The following is a 16,344-nucleotide window of genomic DNA, read 5'->3' on the forward strand; positions in this document are numbered from 1 at the left end:
GAAACTGTGACAAGCAAACTGGTTAGCATACAAGTAAGATAAAATCATAGACCTTTCAGAATTCTTGATATTCATCAATGGATTAAGTAGTATAATTTAATCTACTTTAGCTATATGTATCAATGTGGATGAATCATGAAATACACTATTGAGCCAAAAAAACACAAGTTGTATAAAAGTATCATTTCTTGCATAGAAAATAGAATAGGTACTCTATCATTTAGATAAGTTATACATACCTATGGGATCAGCCTATTTAAAATAAAAAGCAAGGAACTAAAAAATCAGAATAGTAGGTACTTCTGTTGGGGATGGCTGGGAAGAAGTTGTGGTAATGAGTAGACGCAGTCTGTAAAGGGTACATGGGTGCTTCACAGGTGTTGATAAACTTTTATCCCTTCTGTTGGGCAGTAGGTGTATAGGTATGGATTTTCTTTGCTTCTTTAAACTCTACATATATATTTTTATGTTGTTTGATATGTTTGATATAGTTCACACTTAAAAAATATGGAAATCACATAAGGGAAAGAAATAGGATAAGGAGGAAGGACAGTGATGGGGTGAGATGGGGCAGCAAAGTCCTCCCTGATAAGGTGACATTAAGCATATATCTTAAGGAATTTGAGGAAAACTCTTGGTGGCTGTCTGGGGGAAGGTATTCTAGGCAAAGGAAGAAGAGCTGAAATTGTCCTGAGTTGAGAAATGTTTGGCACATTCAAAGAACACCAAGTAGGTCAGCATGGCTGGAGTAGTGTGATCGATCAACAGGGGGACTTGTAGAAAATTAGTTTGGAGGGATAGTGGCGGTGGGGGGCGGGGCAGATGTTACAGGACCTGAAAGATCATTGAACTTTATAGGATAGAGGAGCCACGTGATAACACTGTATTTTAAAATAACCTCTCTGGATGTTGCGTGGAGAATAGACTGGAGTCAAGCACAGAAGGAGGGAGGTCACTTCAGAGATTACTACAGTCTTTCAGGCAAGAGAAAATGGTAATTCGAATTTAGGGAATCAAGGAGGAGATGTAATAAGATGTCATAGTCAGGATTCATTCCGAAAGTGGAGGTAAGGGGTTTTTCTGATGATTTTGATTTGAGAAGTTAATGACAGAGAAAACAGGGAGGGGGACAAAACAGAAGAGACTCATGGAGAAAAAACTGAGGGTTACTGGAGGGGTTGTAGGAGGGGGGATGGGCTAAATGGGTAAGGGGCACTAAGGAATCTACTCCTGAAATCATTGTTGCACTATATGCTAACAAATTTGGATAAATATTTTAAAAAAATAAATAAAATTTAAAAAAAAGAATAATCAAAGATGCAAATACAGAGGGAATGCACAATCTATCAGTTTGAAAGTTAGCACATTTAGAAAAAATATTTCTGGCCTCTTCATGACAATCACATAGTGAATTTGCTTTATCATTACTTTCAAACAATTTGAAATTGTTGGATATTTTTAATATCTCCTCCTCAGTCCATCCTCCTCAGTGGTAGTCTATTTGTTTTATTTTTGCTGTTGTTCTTCCCATTAAAGCAAATTCTTATGAGTAGAATTTTATCATTAAATGGGATTGCTTAGTTGGAACAACTTACAGAATTTAACCAAAATTTATTAAGAAATTAAAAGTAATAAAATTAATTCTGGAAACAATATGAGCTTAATGAAAAATTACATGCATTTGTGATCTATTTTCAAAGAGTAACAGGTTAATATTCAGCTTCCAAAGTAACTGATATGAATTCAGCATGACAATCTAAACCTCCTTCCTTTAGGTCCCAGCCACCTAGAGTGGAATGAACTAATTGAATGACAAGAGGGCTTCTCTACATCCTTACTGTACCCACTTTACCTCAGACTTTTTGTTCATTTGTTTCATTTTTCTCCCCCTTTATTCCTGATTTCTGCTTCCATACTTTAGCAATCCTCAGATGTCAGGATTCAGAAATGCCAGGATTCTGCATAGATACAGTAAAATGCAGACACAAGCTATGAACCTGGGACCAAAAAGATTGGAAATATATTTGACACAGGGGCCTGAAGTAGAAATATGGATCAACAAATACTCGAGTGATAATAGGTCAGATAACAGAGGTTAGGAAATGTAAGTGAGACAGAAAACAGGTAAATAAACAAAAGTAGGGCCTGGGCACAAGTCATACCCAAATTGCTTCCCTTTCTATTTGTCACCCAACATAAGGTCAGCACTCAAACAAAAATCCTTAGAACTGTTTTTGGTTTACAACAATATTGCAAATTTCTGTAAAAGTTTGAAGATGTAATGACGATCATGTTGTGAAAACTCTAGCAATTGGCTTAGGGCTATTAGAGAGTACAGACAGATCTAAAAATCCACTATATGAGTTATACACAGTGGCTTCTGACATCTATTTACTGAGTTGTGCCTTGAACCTTGACATTGTGCCTATCTTGGGGACGTTAGTTGTCATAGATGTCCTCAGAGTGCTTTTATTCCATGAGAGAAACTGTGCCCACATCTTATCAGGAAAAGAAGTCTTTATCTAAAAACCTAAGAATGTTACATTGAAAATGTTTCTTGCTTTGCCTTGACATTTGAGAATTTAGAGCCAAATTTTGTTGCCAAAAGAGAGGTCCTAATGATATTAATTTTAGTGCATTTATGTTTTATCTTGCCTTTATTATAAAATGTGTTATTCTTCAATTATTTATTTTCTAGCTTTCATTATATGTATTTTTGAGCTTTAATTTTTCAAATTCTTTCTAGAATAAGTTGAAAACAAATTAGTCAATCATTGTTGACAATGTAGCACAGGTCTATTTTATAGTTCTACCAGTAAGGTAGAATTACCTATTCCTCTCATTCTTTTAGCACATAAGCACTGAGTGCTTTTTTTTTTCCTTTAAAGACCTACAATATTTATCGCTATAGATGACTGAGAATAATATGTAATTCCCAACGATGAGTCTAATTTATAAAATTTCCCATCTTAACCAAAAAGTACAGTGATAGAGCCAGGGTTCACTGTTCTCTCCAAACCCTCCTCTTTCTTCCCTATTCCAACTCTACTCTCACATTAATCTCATTCTCTGAACGCTTTTCCAGATTGAGTTTCTGAGGTCCAAGACTTAGAGGACTTTATTCAGCATCATCTCCTCCCACAGCATCTCTGCTAACAAATAAAAATCTCTCCAGCATTAGCTATGATAGAGTCATCATCTTTCTTCAACATTTACCAAATGCCTTTGTTTTAACACAGACTGGGTTAAAATAACAATGGTAAAAGAAACACATGAAAAATTAAGAAGAAAAGAGATATATTTAAGTTTCTTATAATTGATCGAAGTTCGTGTGGATGACTCTCTAAGAACAGCACATTGGATTCTGGAAGAGGCAAAGGGAGTAGAGCTAACTTATCTCATGCCTCACCAGCACTCTTAGTAAAAGAGGAGAGGAAGAGAAGGAATGAGGGGGAAACATGTACTTATGCAAGCTTGGATCAAATGCTATGCTGCTGGGCATGCTGTCCTTTTCTGGAGGTCTGATGTGGTTAATAAATTCAGGAGTCAATTCTGATTTCTGGAAATCAAAGCATTACTGAAATGCTCTAATCAAGTCTTACTGATTCTTCTTTCCCACAAAGAGAGATTTTCAGGAAATTAGAGGTTGGTATTGGAGGAGGATACAAAAGTCTGCAGAATTTGGGGGGAGGGATGAGAGATATAGATAGAGAAATCTGTAATCATCAAATAAATTTTTTAAAATCTTCAACCAGATTGATGGAGTGATGATATTAATAATGATATTCATACCTTGGCCTCACGTAATTAGCTTTGAAGATAGAGCTTTGATTTAATGGCATTAGTCATTTCCTTTCTCCCGAAGTTGCGGGAATTAGCTGCAAATTCAGGTTTTTTTAAAAAAAATGAAGGGTAAAAGTGGTCATTTTTCTGAATATAGCATTTTATATTGTCCATTAAAGATATAAGATTAACTGTAAAGAAATGCTATTGGCACAGGCAGTGGAAAAATATAGAGAAGTCCTATTAATAGATTGCAATTATTTTAAACCCTTTCATGAAGATTTTGCATGTTGACAAAGCAGTAATTATTGAAGGTATGAGTACAAGGTGAAGTGCATATGGAGTGGGACCAGTTAGAAAGAAGTTCAGGTGCGTACGTACACTCTCAGACATTGAATCAGTGCCTATCAGGCAGGTCATGGTGCTACATGCACAGATTTTCAAAGCACAGCTGCCTCTCATTTGGATACATACTGTCATGGACGCCTCTTTCTCCTGGGTTGCTTTGTCTCTTGCAATGTAACATCAATTCTATTCTTCACTATACTAAATAGAGTTTATATAAAGTCAGAAATACAAAAGGGAATTTCTATGTTTTCTTTTATATAAACAAAATGCCACTGGCTTCAGTTTTTGTTTTTTTTTTTTTTTTCCATCACCTTAATTCAACAGTTGAATTTTACAGGTACGGCACAGTATAAGAGCTAAAATGATTGCAAGAAAATCAACAAACATTCTAAATGCATTTGAGCTGGGATAATCATTAGATTCTAACCTACCATTCTTTTCTTTGTTTTTCTACATCAACAGAGTCAATGGGATTCCAGAGCTTAAAAGCAGGACTCTAGAGCCAGCTGGCTCGTGTTTAAATCCCAGTTCCAATACTTACTAGCTAGCTGTCCTACTACTAGGACAAAAGTGTATCCTAATAGAGTATCTCTATTTTTATAGGTATCTGGTAAAGATTGTGAAATACTTGGAGAGATTCCTGGCTAATAATGTGCACTATTTAAATGCTTATTATTATTGCCTTCTGCCAAGATTCATATGTATTTGGAGTGAAAATAATTATACAATTTACAGCATCCATATTTAAAAATAAAAATTACTGTGGCCATCTCTGAATTGAAGGAAACATCAGTGAAATATACCTGGAAGAAAAAACTTTAACTTATTTGAGAAAGCCTCAATAGTATACTGAGCACACCAGTTTTTATGTAAATAAATGGATAAATTGGATGATATAGAAAAATCAAGAGACAGCACATGTAAATGAATATAAGCTGTTACTTTCAATAAAATGATATGCTACTTTTTTAGTTAGATATGAGGTTAAGGTTTTAAATGACTTGTGCATATAGTACAATTTTTCATAAATAACAGGGTTACATATTTTGACTAAAGAATTAATTCATCTAATTATGACTTATTTTATTTTATATGGTCATAATGATATGGCACTAAATTTTCCATTTTAGGTGTTTTTTTACATGTAATGTGCAATAATTTGTAACCAGTGTTTTGTTTTTAATATAGTAAGAAATTTCAAGCATGATGGTAGAAATAGTTCATTAAATTCAGTTTAATATTTTACAGAATTAGGTATCTGAGAATATCATATATTTATTGAGAGAATATTCCAATTTTCTAGTAATGTGTAATGAACCTCCCAAACTTAGTGGTATCACACAAAAATGGATTCTGTGCGTCAGGAGTTCAGGAAAGGCTCAGTGGCTTGGCACATCTCTGCTCCACAAAGTTCGAGACCTTAGCTGCAGAACAAAACACCTGGGAGTGTCTCAGATAAATGGGAACCAGTATCATCTGGAGGCTTCTTCACTCACATGTCCGATGCTTATGCTGGGATTACATTGAAACTGGCCCATCTAAGACTATTGACGATAATACCTATACCCCTTCATGTGAACTGGGGTCTCTCAAAGCATGTCAAGCTGATTCTGAGAGGGAACACTCCAACAGGGAATATGTGGAAAGGCAGGGTTCCAACAGACTAAGGCTGGAGATACAAGGCTTACTCCTACCTAGGCTTGGAAAGCATGCAACATCATTTTCTCCACATTCTACTGATAAGTGAATTAGAAAGTCCATATCAGATGCCAGACAAAGGCGATTTTAAGTCTACCACTTGATGGGGTTCTGGCAAAGTCACATGGCAGAAGAATCTGTATGATTGTTGACATTGGTGCAGCCATCTTTGGACAAATAGAACCTGCTACAGGGATCACATGACATATAGAATTATTAGATTCTGTATAAAGAAATTTAAAATAAGCACACAAAAATGACAAGCATAATAAATATAAAACAATTTACTATCTACAAGTAGAAAACATTTTCAAAAGGCTTCTCTTAAGATCTCAAAGTTATACAGCTTAAGTTTTATTTATGACATTAATTACAAGTAAATAATGTCACTAAAACAGAAGCCTATCTAAAAATATTTTAGGTATAGTAAAGTTTGCAAGACTATGAATTAAGCGATATTTTATAAACCATTTTGATACATAATAAATATTACTATATATCATGAACTATTGTTTCCAAATCACTTTTGTTTAAATGAATGTGACAATATCAATACTCTCTGGAAACTTATGTTGGGAGGTGATTAGACTTATAAACAGATAAATATAATATAGAACAAGAAATTCTTTAATTAGAGGCGCCTGTGTGGCTCAGTCAGTTGAGCGTCTGACTTTGGCTCGGGTCATGATCTCACAGTTCGTGGGTTTGAGCCCTGCGTCGGGCTCTGTGCTGATGGCTCAGAGCCTGGAGCCTGCTTTGGATTCTGTGTCTCCTTCTCTCTCTGTTCCTCCCTTGCTCGCGCTCTCTCTCTCTCAAAATAAATAAAGATTTTAAACAAATTAAAAAAAAAAAAGAAATTCTTTAATTAGATATGCCATCCAAGTACTTTGGGAAGAAAGAAAAAATTAAAATTAGCTGACCACTAGGACAAAAACTCACATATTAATGGCTATAAAAGGCTATGATAGCTCAATGCTTTTCATTAGCCTAAGTCAGTTATATATAGAATGTCCTTTTATATAGAGTATGTACTTAAACTTTCATGTCACAGAATACTTCAGTATAACAGAAAAATGGATGATATTGGATAACGACAGTAAAGATTGTTTTCTTCAGAAAAAGAAAGAAAGAATATTAACTTTGTATGACATTGAAATTATAATAAAAAATAAATTATTAAAAAGCCAGGTTTTGAGTGTCTACTTACTAGCTGCTGAGGGTATAAAGATGAATGATGTCTGCTCTTTATACAACAAAAATTAAGTGAAGTGATTTGCTATGTTTATTGGAGACTAAAAACAAAATTTAAATGAGCCTTGGGCCCAACTTCTTCTTCCTTTTGTTTCCTCAAAAGAAAAAAAGAGAAGAATGCATTTTAATTCATCTCTATAGCTAACAGCCAAAATTATAATTCCTGAGACATGAATAATTCTCTTTTTATAATTTCATTTTCCATATACACACATTCCTGTGATAATAATTTGCAAACACCCATGCTCTGGAAACCAACATTTGAGCAAGGATGTCTACAATCTCGGTCAAATGTTGATATTTCCACTATTAATCCATTATTTAAAATGATATAATGTATTAATTGTTATTTTCCTATCCTTTGGCATAGTAGACATGTGTTTTCAAGAAAGACTTTTGTATTAAAAAAAAACACAACTTACTGCTAATTTGTGTTAATTCTTCCTAATGGAGGCCCTCTAAGAGCGATGGCACATTTTCTTAATTGTTTTTGTGTAATCCATTTGTCATCATTAATCTGCTCTGGATATATTTCACAAGATTTTCTCTTAAAAGTAGCAAATGGATCTTGGTGTCTAATATGGGTGTTAATGATTGACTGATAAAATGTAATCCTGGAAGGACTTTCCCAGTGCTGTCTCATTAACCAGATGACCTCCAGACATTGTCAGTGCAACCCAGCCGAGGTGATTGATCACCAGAGAATAGAGGTTAGTAACTCTCCTCCAGGTACTAATGTATAGCATCTTCACTTACCCCCTTCTCAGGCTTTTCCAGTAAAAGATTGATTTATTATGCAGCTTCAATGGGGATTTGTCAAACTCTTAATCAAGGAATCCTATATTGCCACAAGTAAATCAATGACACTTTCTGGTAAAATGACTTTTATGGCACATGAAAACATTACTCTGTGTGCAGGTACTATTAGGTAACAGCAAAATATCTTCAGATATCTATGAAGCAGAGATGGACCAATGGAAAGAAAAACAACACACCCATTCCTTGAGAAATGCTGTTGTAAAGTGAAATGCTTTTTGTTGTTCCAGGAATGAATCAACACAATTCAAAGCTCTGGGACTGCGTAAAAGGAAACACAGAAGGCAGAGGTGAAATGGCTAAGAAAGGAACGTACTTAAAAGACTGAGCATCTGAGGTATATATGAAGAAAATGATGTGAAAAGAAATCTCAAAGCCTGACTGTTTTTGATTACCTGTCCTGTTTAAATGTCCCCAGGGACGGAGCAACTAGCAGGTGTTTTGTTGATTTCATGACATTTGATGTGCTTGGAATTCAATAATCCATGGTTTATTTTAAGACCATGACTAGACTTCTCATTATTTGCTAAACCATATACTAAATACTATGGATTTAAAATTAAAAGAATGTAAATAGTGCAAACTAAAGACACCAAAGTCTCATTACCAAACAAAAGAAATAAACAAACCAAGAAACCAAAATTTCTTCTGTCAGCCCTTTATGTCTGGGAATATATTCCTCATGTCTGAAAATGTTTTTGTTTTTTTTTTTTTTTTAATAAGTAAGCTATATATTCTGTCACGGGTTGAACTGTATCCTGCACAAGAAGATATATTTTAGTCTTAATCCCCAGGAAGTCAAAATGTGACCTTATGCAGTCTTTGCAGATTTAATCAGGTTAAGATGAGGTAATTAAGGTGAACCTTAATCTAATACAACTGGTGTCTTTATAAAAAAAGGGAAATTTAGACAGGCATACACAGAGGGAAGATAATGTGCAGGTGGCCATGTGATGACAGGTAGAGAGTGGATTGATGCAGCTAAAACAAGCAACACCAAGAATTGTCAGCCACCACCAGAAGCCAGGAAGAGGCAAGGGAGGATTCTACCCAAAGTTTCAGAAGGAGTCTTGCAAACACCTTGCTTTTAGACTCTCCCTCCCAAAATCGTGAGATACTAAACTTCTGTTGCTTTTAAGCTACCTAGTGGGTGATACTTAGTTGGGGCAGCCCTAGCAACAAACACCATCTCTATGCCTTGTGTACAGGGAGCCATTGCCTTGGTTAGGGGAGACAGTGCCGCCTGGACTGAATAGACACAGGCATTTATTTGCTCATAGGGTTGGAGATATGAGAGACTTAGTGAACTGAGCCTAGACATTTCATGCCATGGACAGAGTGGTCTGTGTGTGGGAACAAAATGGATGGAACGAAGACCATAACTTCCTTCTAAGAAGAGAGTAGTCCCACCCAGATGACAATGGACATTTGAATTTTTTTTTATGTTTATTTTTGAGAGAGAGAGACAGAGACAGAGCATGAACTGGGGAGGGGCAGAGAGAGAGGGAGACAGAATCTGAAGCGGGCTCCAGGCTCTGAGCTGCCAGCACAGAGCCTGATGCGGGGATCGAATCCACAAGCCAGGAGATGATGACCTGAGCCGAAGTTGGACGCTCAACCGACTGAGCCACCCAGGCGCCCCGACAATGGGCATTTTATGAGAAGGGATAGAGATGGCTCTTCCTCTTTAAATCTGATACAATTTTAAATATAGCATGAAAATCCAGACAAAACCAAATTTGACATGATTGCTAAAAGAAAGTGTTTCTTGTATCCAATCACATAGGCAATAATAAGGGCTTCTTCAAAAAGCCAGAAATCAAATTATTGAGAAACCCATGAGATTTGTAAACCACCAGGGACCACACCAACCCTCCTGTGTTTAATATAGTGATCTTACCAATAATCCATTTGTTTAAAGAAATCGAGACTAACAAGAAAGCAAAGGGGAAAGCTCCAGTGATACTGGAAACTGGTATCCTCACTGCCAAGCCTGTCATTGTTCTATAACTAAGACCCAGGCTTCAGGGGCAAAACATTACATCCGAAGGAGAAAGTACCGTTTTCACTGCAAGGCACATTTCATTGTAACATTCCTTTAAAGAAGTCTCACTCTCTTAGAGGAATAATTTGTCTTTGAGGAACCATAAGGACGTTTGAGAATGACTTGGAGGATTTCTTTCTTTAAATGTCTTATAAATAGATAAGATGACCATACGATTAGGCCTCTTGTTGAAACAGTATATGTTAATACAATCTTCCACATAAGAATATAGGTTATATTTAGAGAGTGATCAGCACTAGTGTTTTGTAGTTCTTAATGAGTCTATAACAACTGCTACACTTTGTATTCTCAACATCACTTCATATCTAAATAACCTTATACTTAAGAATTTACATCTTCTGGGGCACCTGGGTGGCTCAGTCAGTTAAGCGTCCAACTTTGGCTCAGGTCATGATCTCACGGTTCGTTAGTTCGAGCCCCACATCAGGCTCTGTGCTGACAGCTCGGATCCCGGAGCCTGCTTTGGATTCTGTGTCTCCCTCTCTCTCTGCCTCTCCCTACTCATGCTCTGTCTCTCTCTGTCTCAAAAATAAGTAAAACATTAAAAAAAGAGAATTTACATCTTTTTTTTTCATCCAAATAGTTTGAACCACTGATTTGTATACAACTCTTTAAAATTTAAAGTTCCATCAGAACCAGAAATCAAGCATAACAGATTTTATTGTGATGTAAATTGAAAATATATTAATATGAAATGTTTTTCTTTAGAAAACATAGCCTACTGTGGGGGAAAAGCAAATCATCATTTAAAAATGACTTACTCCAAACTTATTAACAATTCCCATTGTTCTTATCACAACATAAACCTTTTTTAAATGGATCATTTTAAATAAATTCCTACTTAAAGGGATTTTGATAGATCTCACTTAAATTGAACCAACAATACCCTTAAATAATCCACCTCAATTACAGCTACACAAAGCAAGAAAGCAGTAATACAACTTAGACTTTCCACAAAGTGAAAAGCTTTTGGGTGCATATGACAGAATGTACTAGAAGAAACTCCCTCTTCAAACTTAGAGCCCCAAAATGACCTTATTGATTTGCCTTGGGACAATCTCCTTCCAACACAGGGTTTCATTTCATTGAATGGATGTCCTTTGAAGTCAATTAAACTTGGGCATGGTGCTCCCAGGACTACAGGCACTTTTATAGCTGAAGGCAACAACTATTTGACAGGGTGACATGGAAATCAGACTCTTGATGTGGAGCACTATTTTCAACCTTCAAGCACGTGGGAAATATAAAGTAAGGGTATTTATTTGATATTTAAAACTAAGGTGTTTCAGGGCTTTGGAGAATAAACATACAAATTAACTGAGCTTTCCTTAACTTTTTTTTTTTTTTTTTCTCAGTGCAGGCTTCTAGAACTTCACTCTGTTTTCCAGCTGCCAGCCTTCTCATCAAAGGTTGGCCTTCACAATAGTGAATATGATCCAACAGCAGATAAAAGAAATTTCAACAACCACAGCTACTGGAAATACCTAAATGTGGATTATCATTTATCAAAATGAGAAACTTTGGTTTGGTTCAGTTGTTTGAGAAACATCTTTGAGTGGTACTTGATTATTCCCTTTGACAATTTTATAAGTCTGTTGATGAGAATAGCCTTGAATTCAGAATAGCCTTGTCAAGTCATGGCCATTATTTTGCTTATACACTAATATAAACAATCTAATTCTAGGAAAGAGAAAATCTTTTTAAACATTCATCCCGATCCACAATATGTAATTCACAATTAAATAAAAAATTAAAGCTTAAAAAGAGCAAACTTAGTTCATATGTATTAACTTCTCAATGGAAATTAGTTAAATAAAATAAAAAGTAATGGTCTGAAGACATTCTTTAATGTTTCCATTTTTCTAAATTTCATAGGAAATGGAAAAAATAGTTTTGTTTTCATTAGTTTATGAAATAGTGGTACTGAGCTATTTCCGTAACTATGGGTACTATCTTCCCATTTCCCCCAAGAAAAGAAAAATATAGACAACAAATTGCATATTCACTTTGGCTAATGGTGTAACTTTGCTCATACTCTGTTGCTTTTCTCTTAGGAAATATTATCTGACATCCTACACTAAATTAGGTTTAAGAGTATGTTTTAAAAATAATTACTGGGGAATCAGAAATCTTCAGAATCTATTGGAGAATAACCCATTAACAAATTTGCATATTGTTATGGGAATAGCTGTTTTTTCTTTCTGCTCATATTAAATAAGAAAATGCAATAAAATTCTTAGGAAACTTCAAATGCATCAAAATGTAAATATAACATTTTATTTTAAGTTTACAATTACCTGTAGGAAATAGCTCAGAGGCTCAACGGTTTCTGCTAATTTGTGATCCCATGTTTACTGTTATTGCCTTTATTTCTTTTTCCAACATTGAAAAAATGTGACCTATTCATATGCCAAAGACATTTCAGCATATTTTCTATATATTACAAGTGCATTTATTTCCATATCCCAGTTGGAAGACAGTAATTAGAATGTTGGTTACTCAAGGTAAATACTTGAGAACATTCAAAAGTGATATCAGAAAACACCTTTATTTAATGAAATGAGACTTTCATTTACATTGAAGCTCTTCCCCTGCTGAGCACCATTTTCCCATAGCCTCCTGATGGCTACAAATGATCTCAACAATTGTTGCTTTGATTGGCTTAACCTACTTCTGACATTCCTATTGTTAATTTGAACAGTTTATCAAGCAATTCAAAGTACTCACCCAGTGTTCAAAGTTCTGCCATGGTTCAACATTAAAATGCCTTCTTTGTTTTCACTCTCTTCAGGATTGATGATTTCACAGCCTGCAGTTCAAATTTCTCTTTTAACCACTCCCTGTTGGTTCCTTGATACTCAGAGTGTATGGTTTAGACCACAGCATCAACAAAACCTGGAACCCTGCTCGAAATGTAGAATTTCCAGCTACATTACGGACCTATGGAATAAGAATCTGCATTTTCATAAAACTCTTGTGTGAATTCCCTGCATTTGAAGTTTGAGAAGCACTGCTCTTATGCACCACGTCACCCTCCCTTTATACCGCCAGTTCTTTATTTCTAGCTGACAAAAGTAGAAGTAAAATTGGACCTCCAAATTGTGTATCAGAGAGGGAGGTAGAGAAGTCTGTTCTTCAATATGTCAATTGGTACATTTAGTGATTGCCTTATTTTTCTGTCCTACCCTCTACCATATCTGTGCTATCCATATACAAATTCTCTCCACTGATCTTGTCAGGCAGGTCATCTCCTGCCACAGCTGTCTTATTTCATGCAGCTTGGAAGTCTACATTCTGCATCAATAGCACACATGCCTTTATTAGCAAATAAGCGTCCAAAAATTCATTGAATTTTCCCCTATAATTATAATTTCCCCTATAATTATAATTGTCAAATTCCTGAGGGAAACCTGAGGCGGAGTAGGTGGTTTCTGTTACATTCTTAGGAGGAACCTTAAGCCTGAGGGAGTTTACTCTTGGTCAGAAGCTCTCAACATTGTTTTAAAATAAGTGTTTTTCCCCACTCAGGGACCTTAGGTCCTAACCTTTCCCTCTCTGCCTATTTTATTCCATCCATTCCCTGTCATAGTAAGGGCACAGAAACAGACATTATAGATCAATAGAACAGAATAGAAAACCCAGAAGTGGACCTATAACTATATGGTCAACTAATCTTCATAAAGCAGGAAAAATATCCAATGGAAAAAAGAGTCTCCTCGACAAATGATGTTGGGGAAACTGAACAGCAACATGCAGAAGAATGAAACTGGACCACCTTCTTACACCATACATAAATAAATTCGACATGGATTAACAACCTAGACATAAGACAGAAAACCATCAAATTCCTACAGGAGAAAACAGGCAGCAACCTCTTTGACCTTGGCCATAGCAACTTCTTACTAGACACATTGCTAGAGGCAAGGGAAACAAAAGCAGAAATGAACTATTGGGACTTCATCAAAATAAAAATCTTCTGCACAGCAAAGGAAACAATCAACAAAACTAAAAGGGAGCCTATGGAATGGGAGAAGATATTTGCAAAAGATTTATTTGATAAAGGGTTAGTATCCAAAATCTATAAAGAACTTGGCAGACTCAACATTCAAAAAACAAACAATCCAGTAAAGAAATGGGCAGAAGACATGGATAGATACTTTTCCAAAGAAGACTTCCAGATGGTTAAGAGACATATGAAAAGATGCTCAACATCACTCATCATCAGGGAATACAAATCAAAACCATGAAGAGATACCACCTCACACCTGTGAAAATGACTAAAATTAACACAAGAAACAACAGGTATTGATGAGGATGCAGAGAAAGGGGAACCCTCTTGCACTGTTGGTAGGAATGCAAACTGGAGTAGCCACTCTAGAGAACAGCATGAAGTATCCTCAAAAAGGTAAAAATAGAACTACCCAATGATTCAGCAATTGTACTACTGGGTATTTACCCAAATGATACAAAATCATAGATTTGAATGGGTACATGCACCCTGATGTTTATAGCAGCATTATCAACAATAGTCAAAGTATAAAGAGAGCCCAAATGTCCATTGGCTGATGACTGGATAAAAAAAGATGAATTCCATATAACAGAATATTACTCAGCCATCAAAAAGAATGAAATCTAGCCATTGGGAAAGATGTGGCTGGAGCTAGAGTATATTATGCTAAGCGAAATAAGTCAGTCAGAGAAAGAAAAATACCATAGGATTTCACTCATATGTGGAATTTAAGAAACAAAAAAATGAATATACAAGAGGGAGGAAAAGAGAAGAAAACAAACCACGAGAGACTCTTAAAGGTAGAGAAAAAACTGGGGGTTGATGGAGGGAGGTGGGTAGGGGATGGGCTAGATGGGTGATGGGTACTAAGGAGGACACTTATTATGATGAGCACAGGATGTTGTATGTAAGTGATGAATCATTGAATTCTACTCCTGAAACCAATATTACACTGTATGTTAACTAGAATTTAAATAAAACTTTGAAAGAAAAAAATTAGTTATAAAAAAGACATTTGGTTTATGAGCATAGAGTAAAATAATTTTCTGCATTATAGTTTTACAGAGTCACAAACAGTATGGAGTTTCCTGAAAAAGCTAAAAATAGAACTGCCATATAATCCAGCAATTCCACTTTACCAAAAGAAAGTGAAAACACTAATTCAAAATGATACACGAATCCCCATTTCATTCCTGCATTATTTACAACAGCTGAAAATTCCAAGGTATGGAAACAACTTTAGTATCCATCAGTTGATGCGTGGATAAGGAAAATGTGATGTATTTTGTATATAAATATAAATATAAATATAAATATAAATATAAATATAAATACAAATGAACACTCACACAGTGGGATATTATTCTTCCATGAAGTGAAGGAAGTCTTGTTCTTTGCAACAACATGAATAGACAAAGAGGGCGTTATGCGTCCAACAATGACAAATTCTGTACAATCTAACTTATATGTGGAATCTAAAACAAAAACAAAAACAAGAAACAAAGAAACAAAGTGAACTCATACAGAGAACAGATTGGTGGTTGCCAGAGGTGGGGGTTGGCAAGTGGGAGAAGAAGTTGGGAAGTTGGGAAGGTGGTCAAAGAGTACAAATTTCCAGTTATAAAATAAATACATCATGGAATATAACGTACAGCATGGTGACTATAGTTAATAATACTGTATTGTATATTTGAAAGTCACAAAGAAAGTACACCTTCAAAGCTCCTATCAAAAGAAAGAAAATGTGTAACTGTGTATGGTGATGGATGTTAACTAGAATTATTGTGGTTATCATTTCACAATATAGAGAGATGTGGAGCAAATCATTGTGTTGTATACCTGAAATGAATATAATGTTATATGTTAGTTATATCTCAGTAAAAATGAGAGTTACGTGATGTATAAACTTTGTATATTTATATCATATATTCTTTTTAATAAGTCTTTTATTTTAGTACAATTTTATATTTACAGAATCATGTAAAGTAGTCCAGTTTCCCTATACTCCATATCCAGTTGTCTCTTATTATTAGCATCTTGCTTAATATGGTACATTTGTTATAGTTAATGACCAATTATTGACCCATTGCTTTTAATTTAAAGGTTTAATTTTATTCAGATATTCTTACTTTTTATGTAATGGTCTTTTTTTGTTCCTTTATCCCATCCATGATACCACATATACTAGTCATGTCTCCTTGGGCTCCTCTTGGTTGTGATAGTTTCTCAAACATAACTCAATTTGGATAACCTTGAAAATTTTGAAGAGTACTGGTCAAGTTTTTGTAGAACATCCCCATTTTGCAATTTTTGTGATGTTTTTCCTATGATTAGATTAGGGTTATATATATCTTTTTTTTTTTGGAAGGAAGGC

At 35.2% G+C, this 16,344-nt stretch overlaps 1 long non-coding RNA gene across 1 annotated transcript; it reads right to left on the minus strand.

Annotated features, from left to right (window-relative positions):
- Positions 1-7,040: 7,040 nt before the first annotated feature.
- Positions 7,041-15,385, minus strand: LOC122237709. Its single transcript, XR_006216320.1, has 3 exons — positions 15,320-15,385; positions 12,689-12,901; positions 7,041-7,175 (listed from the first exon to the last, which is right to left on the minus strand). It is a non-coding gene; the product is annotated as an uncharacterized LOC122237709 (long non-coding RNA).
- Between the last annotated feature and the right edge of the window lie 959 nt (positions 15,386-16,344).

This window comes from Panthera tigris, chromosome B1, assembly GCF_018350195.1.
Source record: "Panthera tigris isolate Pti1 chromosome B1, P.tigris_Pti1_mat1.1, whole genome shotgun sequence".
In the NCBI taxonomy this organism is placed as follows: Eukaryota; Metazoa; Chordata; class Mammalia; order Carnivora; family Felidae; genus Panthera; species Panthera tigris.